Source organism: Sander lucioperca, chromosome 15, assembly GCF_008315115.2.
Source record: "Sander lucioperca isolate FBNREF2018 chromosome 15, SLUC_FBN_1.2, whole genome shotgun sequence".
Classification (NCBI taxonomy): Eukaryota; Metazoa; Chordata; class Actinopteri; order Perciformes; family Percidae; genus Sander; species Sander lucioperca.
In genome coordinates this window covers 31,932,620-31,938,794 of record NC_050187.1, presented here as the reverse complement: position 1 = coordinate 31,938,794, position 6,175 = coordinate 31,932,620, and positions in this window count along the sequence as shown.

Here is a 6,175-nt window from a genome sequence, read left to right as displayed (position 1 = left end):
CGTTGTGCTTCATCAGGTCAGTGGTAGTTGGTGGTTCTGTTACCCGAGAATAGGTGACTGTACGCTGGGTATAGAGCACTTCGAGCAGCCGGTCGTTTCGGCGGAGATTACGATTAAGTTGAGGCAAGAAAAAGTGAACGTTATGCAGCGAAGAAGTTAAGTTTAGGCACCGAAGCGACTAGTAAAGTTTAGGAAAAAGATCGTGGTTTGGATTAAACACTCCCAAGGAACACAAATTTCCTGGGTGAAAGACTTTTGTTTTCCCTGGGAAGCGAACTCAGCTCCCTGGCTCGAAAGCATTGTGTTTTAACACCCACCCACCCATCCACACCAGCTGTGTTCTTATACAGCAGCAGTCACTGTGGTGCTACAGCAATAAAAAAAACATTGGAATCATACAGATTACAGTGCTTAACTTTTTGTAGCTTTTCGAACGTATGGTTAATGAGAACAGGCTGTGACCGACAGTGAAAACAAAATCAGTGTGTAGTTCCTTTCACCTGCCCTCTGTGTAATGGCTTCTCTCATTCTATCACTGACGAATCTGCAATTGTCGTCTATTTTTCTCCACCTCTGATGTCTGCACGTATTTATCGAAAGTCTCAACTGTCACACAAGCCGCGCTGCATCAGCTCCATCTTGTAAGTCTTTACTCAAGTTACATCAGGCACACAAGACCAACTTTAAAATTGTTAACCCTCCCAGGGTTCCTCAAGGACACATTACGAAATCTTCATGCAAGTCTAATGAATTGTTACTCAAAAGAAACAACAATTATGCCGAGAGGTAGACTATGTTTTTTCCTGATTGACACCAGACAGCCTGTTCTCATGAACCATTCGTTCAAAAAGCTACGAAAAGTTAAGCATTGTAATTTGTAAGCATTCCACAATTTTCTTTTGCAATTTGAGTGAACTGACCCTTTAAGAGAGGTAGATACATTATGTCAGAATATACCTTCCTACTCATTTAGTACCAACTAACCAGCTAAATAAATAACTTAAAAAATAAAATAAGGGGGTAATAAGCCCCAGGTTCAGACTCAAACAAATGAACCCACTGTGAAAACGTCCCTGTGGGGAGTGGAAGTTTGTTATTGTCACCCTCTGGTCTCCCACTGTGCTGAGCATTGTGTTCACTTGCGAGGGAGTGACAAGAACTGAGCTAAGAAAACAAATACTGCTTCAAATCTATATATACTGCATTCGGTAAATCAGTTCAGATATAAATCCGTTCCACGTGAGCTGGCTGAGTAAAATGTACAAATGTCAATATTTGTTTATGGACGGTTGTGCCAAGCAAGAAGAGAGGCAGATTAAGGAGTGGAGTGAAGGAGTGAAGGGTGAAAGAGAATACCGTTTTCTCTTTTTGTGTCAGTAGACTGCCTCGCCAAGTTGATTCATAATGTGCTCAATCAAATAGTATTTAGTGTGGTGGAGGTGTTTAAAAACTGCAGAGCATGATTAACAGCGTGAGGAGCATATTAAGCAATGATTTATTCATTTACTGAGCGTGAAAAAGGAAGAGAAAAACAACAGACAGATGAGTGTCTCAAACAAAAACCTCACACAGAGATTGGAAACCAAAGCTAACAGAAGCACAGCAGATGCAGTAAACAGTCACAGACAATGAAGAGGATGCAATCAAAGCCACCTGTTGCTGTTATTATTGTGGCTAGTATGTCAATATATCAAAACATGGTCATAAACGTATTTTTTCCTGTCAAGTTGTGACTAGTTTCAACCATTCCAGTAACATCCAGTCTTATAAACTTAGCATGCTGCTAAGTTGTATATTGATGTAGAAATTATACATCATATATATTATGATTAAGAAATACTTTACAAATACAACTTGAGGGAAAGTGAGACATGGCACAAGTGCTCATATTATGCTTTTTGGCTTTTTCTATTTTTCTTTATTATGTTCTATATCTTTTTGTGCATGTTATAGGTTTACAAAGTGAAAAAGTCCACCCCAAAGGGAGTTACCATCTCTAACAGAAAAACACTGTTCACCAACTGCTCCAAACAGATCTATTGTAGTCCAGCCTTTACTTCCGTGACAAACACTTGTCACTTTGTAACACGTTATAATGCTCGCCTAGCTGCGAGCGTGGCATGCCCTCATACTCTTCTGACTGGCTAGTAGTCCTTACCTAGGTACTGCGCGTGTGCGACTCCCAACAAAGATGGTACAGAAGTGAGATGTCTCACTCTGTAGCTAAAACAGAGAGCTCAACACACAGGGTGAAAAGAGGAGCTGCAGCAATGTGCAGTACAACAAATATATGGTGTTTTTTGAAAATTAAACCATGTAAACCTATTCTGATATAACCTCTAAATACAATTATGAACCTGAAAATGAGCATAATATGAGCACTTTAATACTTTGACCCCAGCTTATGAGGTCAATTACACTGTCTACACACAGTCTAATGCTTTTAATTCCTCCAGTTACGCCAATTGTGCCACAATGAGGCAGATGAAGAGGAGGCTTAATGTTGTTCAGCATTAGCTACAACAGCCATACAAGCTATTAAGCCAACAGACTTCCTCTGTCCTTTAAAAAGCTGCTGCTGGGGGTTAAATGTTTAAATGATGTATACACAAACTCACTCCCAGCGTGTCAAACAGCGACGCTTGGTCAGGTGCCTTTGGCATTTACTACTGACACAAAAAGTCTCCTTTAGCATCTAGCTTTTTGGCGTCATTTTTGGACATGCTTGGTCAGGACTCTTAGCGTCACTTTTTGACGCTCTGGGTCGGGGCGTACGTTTAACTAACATGTGGCACAAGAACGGTACAGTTAGGGTTAAGACACGAGGGACAAGAACGGGACACGAACCCTGGTCTCCTGGGTGAAAGTCCTGTGTTGTTTGTTGTTATGCAGATTTTCGGTCTGTCATACTTCTCACTACCGTTGTCGCTTTTACGTGATTTTTGCGTCGGTATCTGACGTTGCGAGCTTCTGACCAACCATCTGTATTTGACAAGTTGGGAATGAGAATGGGTTGCAAATAATGCATGTGACACTTTCAACAAAAAAACCTGGTATGTATAATAAACCAAAAAAATTGCAGCGTATGTGAAGATATGTAGGATTCTTTATATCATGCAAACACAGGAGGGAATTAAGAACAGTGACGCTAAAGAGGGAGCTTGGGCTTTAAGCTTTTCAGATTTAACAGATGTCCAGAAACGTTTTTTTCAGATTAGTTTGTTTTCAAAACTAGCTTAATGGAAAATATCCAGTGATTAGTATAGGATTTTGGCACCCTTAAATAAGATGCATTCCAGCACAGCTGTATGATTTAAATTGCCTGACCTTGATGTGTGAAACATTCAGTGCTGGCAGCTCTCAGTCTATGCAACATCTCTACGAGTTTTGGAAATGATTCGACGAAACCCATCGCCCAGAGAGTGTGCAGTCCATAAATGTGTTTCTAAATCAGACTCTCTTTATTTTTTACTTCCACACATGCAGTTTTGTGTTGATTTGACGCACCAGGTGACATTCCCGAAGGGCTCCTGAGGTGTCGGCATCATTAAACCTCATGAAGGATATGAACCATATAACAAGTAGCAGGTTTAACATGCCAAACGTCACTAGTCACACTGTAGAATACCACAGATGAGGCATGAGGCTGTGGACACGTGTTGGCAGTTGCTAAATATAGTGGGATTTGCTAAAGCATCCAATCTGCACGAGCCAACGACGAAGCCTGGTGTCAGCAAAATCTTCTTGAAAAGAGAAATACCTGCAGTGTGGCTGTCAATGTTAATTTCCGCACCCAATAGTGGGAGTTCTTTGCCTTTAAGCTGTCAAGGTGCTCAGAGTAAGAGGGGGCTGCAGCTGTCGCGGAAAAGGTTTGGGACAAAGAAGGTGGGCATTTCTGATTTGGATGTCAAAACAACTCTGTTCCATAGTCATCTTCTCTCAATTCTCCAAACAGAGAAGTTGGTAAAATTGTATTTGGTCCTAAAGTACTTCTTGTCTAGTTAGTCATTATGCTAATATGTCTGGATACATTTGGAAAACACACACTTCTCTCTGGTCTTAAAATGGAAAAGGAAACAATAAAATAGAAAAGGAAACAATAAAAAAAACATTGAGTCCTCTGGGTTTGTCTCACTGTGCAGTGTTACACATCACACCCACATGTGCTCTAATGCCGACTTTTTTGGTTTCAAGCTACAACAACATCGCTGTGAGACTCATGCATCTGGTACACAGAGATTGGAAGTAGGCATTCCTTAGTTTTGAGTCACAAGCCAAAAACATTGGAACCCACTGGCTCAGTGTCAGCACTGTCTGATTGTCTGACTCCTTGTGACTTTGTTGTAGCAATGTTGTTGCGCCCTTAAAAGGTAACTACTGTTTTTTTCAACCTGGACCCTATTTTCCTATGTTTTTGTGTCTAATGACAAGATTGCTGCAGTCAGCAGCGGCGAAACAAGCTACAATGTATGTTAATAGGGCAATTATCCAGCTCGTTAAGTGTTGGTTTTGCCACTGACAGGCTCAGATTATTATTCTAAGTGTCTGACAACATTATGGAAATGATTTCTAAGGAGGTTGACCTTTCTGCTAAAGAGTACGATTCGTTTTTTAAACATAAAAACATCCGCGAGATTGCGTTCACTAAACCCACCAGGCCCTGCATCGTTTTTGCTGACCAAAAAACAGCACTTAACAGACACTGCAAGATTCTTTTGCAAGAAATATAAAAAAGAAAAATATGTATATGTAGCCGCTGGGGTCTTGTGCGCTGCAACATGGGTGGCAGTGAAGGTCAGGGGCCTCGACGGACCAGACCCGGGCAGCAGACGCTGGTTCTGGGGACGAGAAACGTCACCTCTCTGTGGGGGAAGGAGCCGGAACTTGTGCGGGAGGTGGAGCGCTACCAGTTGGATCTGGTGGGGCTTACCACTACACACAGTCTCGGTTCCGGAACCATACTCCTGGATAGGGGTCGGACTCTTTTCTTCTCCGGAGTTGCCCAGGGTGTGAGGCGCCGGGCGGGTGTGGGGATACTCACAAGCCCCCGGCTGAGCGCCGCTACGTTGGAGTTTACCCCGGTGGACGAGAGGGTCGCCTCCCTACGCCTGCGGGTTGTGGGGGAGAAAACTCTGACTGTTATTTGTGCGTATGCACCAAACAAGAGCTTGGAGTATTCGGCCTTCTTGGAGACCTTGAATGGAGTCCTGTATGGGGCTCCAGTGGGGGACTCCATAGTTCTGCTGGGGGACTTCAAGGCGCACGTGGGAAATGATGGAGACACATGGAGAGGCGTGATTGGGAGGAAAGGCCTCCCTGATCTAAACCAGAGTGGTTGTTTGTTGTTGGACTTCTGTGCTAGTCATGGATTGTCTATAACGAACACCATGTTCGAACATAGGGATGCTCATAAGTGTACTTGGTACCAGAGCACCCTAGGCCAAAGGTCAATGATCGATTTTATAATCGTTTCATCTGATCTGAGGCCGTATGTTTTGGACACTCGGGTGAAGAGAGGGGCAGAGCTGTCAACTGATCACCATCTGGTGGTGAGTTGGGTCAGAGGGTGTGGCAAGACTCTGGACAGACCTGGTAAGCCCAAACGGGTAGTGCGGGTAAATTGGGAACGTCTGGAGGAGGCCCCTGTCCGACAGACTTTCAAAAGAAGGACTTTCGGTCGGCACCAAGGTGCTTCTGGAAAACCGTTCGCCACCTCAGGAGGGGGAAGCGGGGAACCATCCAAGCTGTGTACAGTAAGGATGGGAAGCTGTTGACCTCAACTGAGGAGGTAATAGGGTGGTGGAAGGAGCACTTTGAGGAACTCCTAAATCCGACTAATACGCCCTCTATGGTAGAGGCAGAGCTGGAGGATGATGGGGGATTGTCGTCAATTTCCCTGGTGGAAGTTGCTGAGGTAGTTAAACAACTCCACAGTGGCAAAGCCCCAGGGATTGATGAGATCCGTCCAGAAATGCTTAAAAAGCTCTGGGTGTGGAGGGTTTGTCTTGGTTGACACGCCTCTTCAACATTGCGTGGAAGTCGGGGACGGTGCCTAAGGAGTGGCAGACCGGGTGGTGGTTCCCCTTTTCAAAAAGGGGGACCAGAGGGTGTGTGCCAATTACAGGGGTATCACACTTCTCAGCCTCCCCGGTAAAGTCTACTCCAAGGTGCTGGA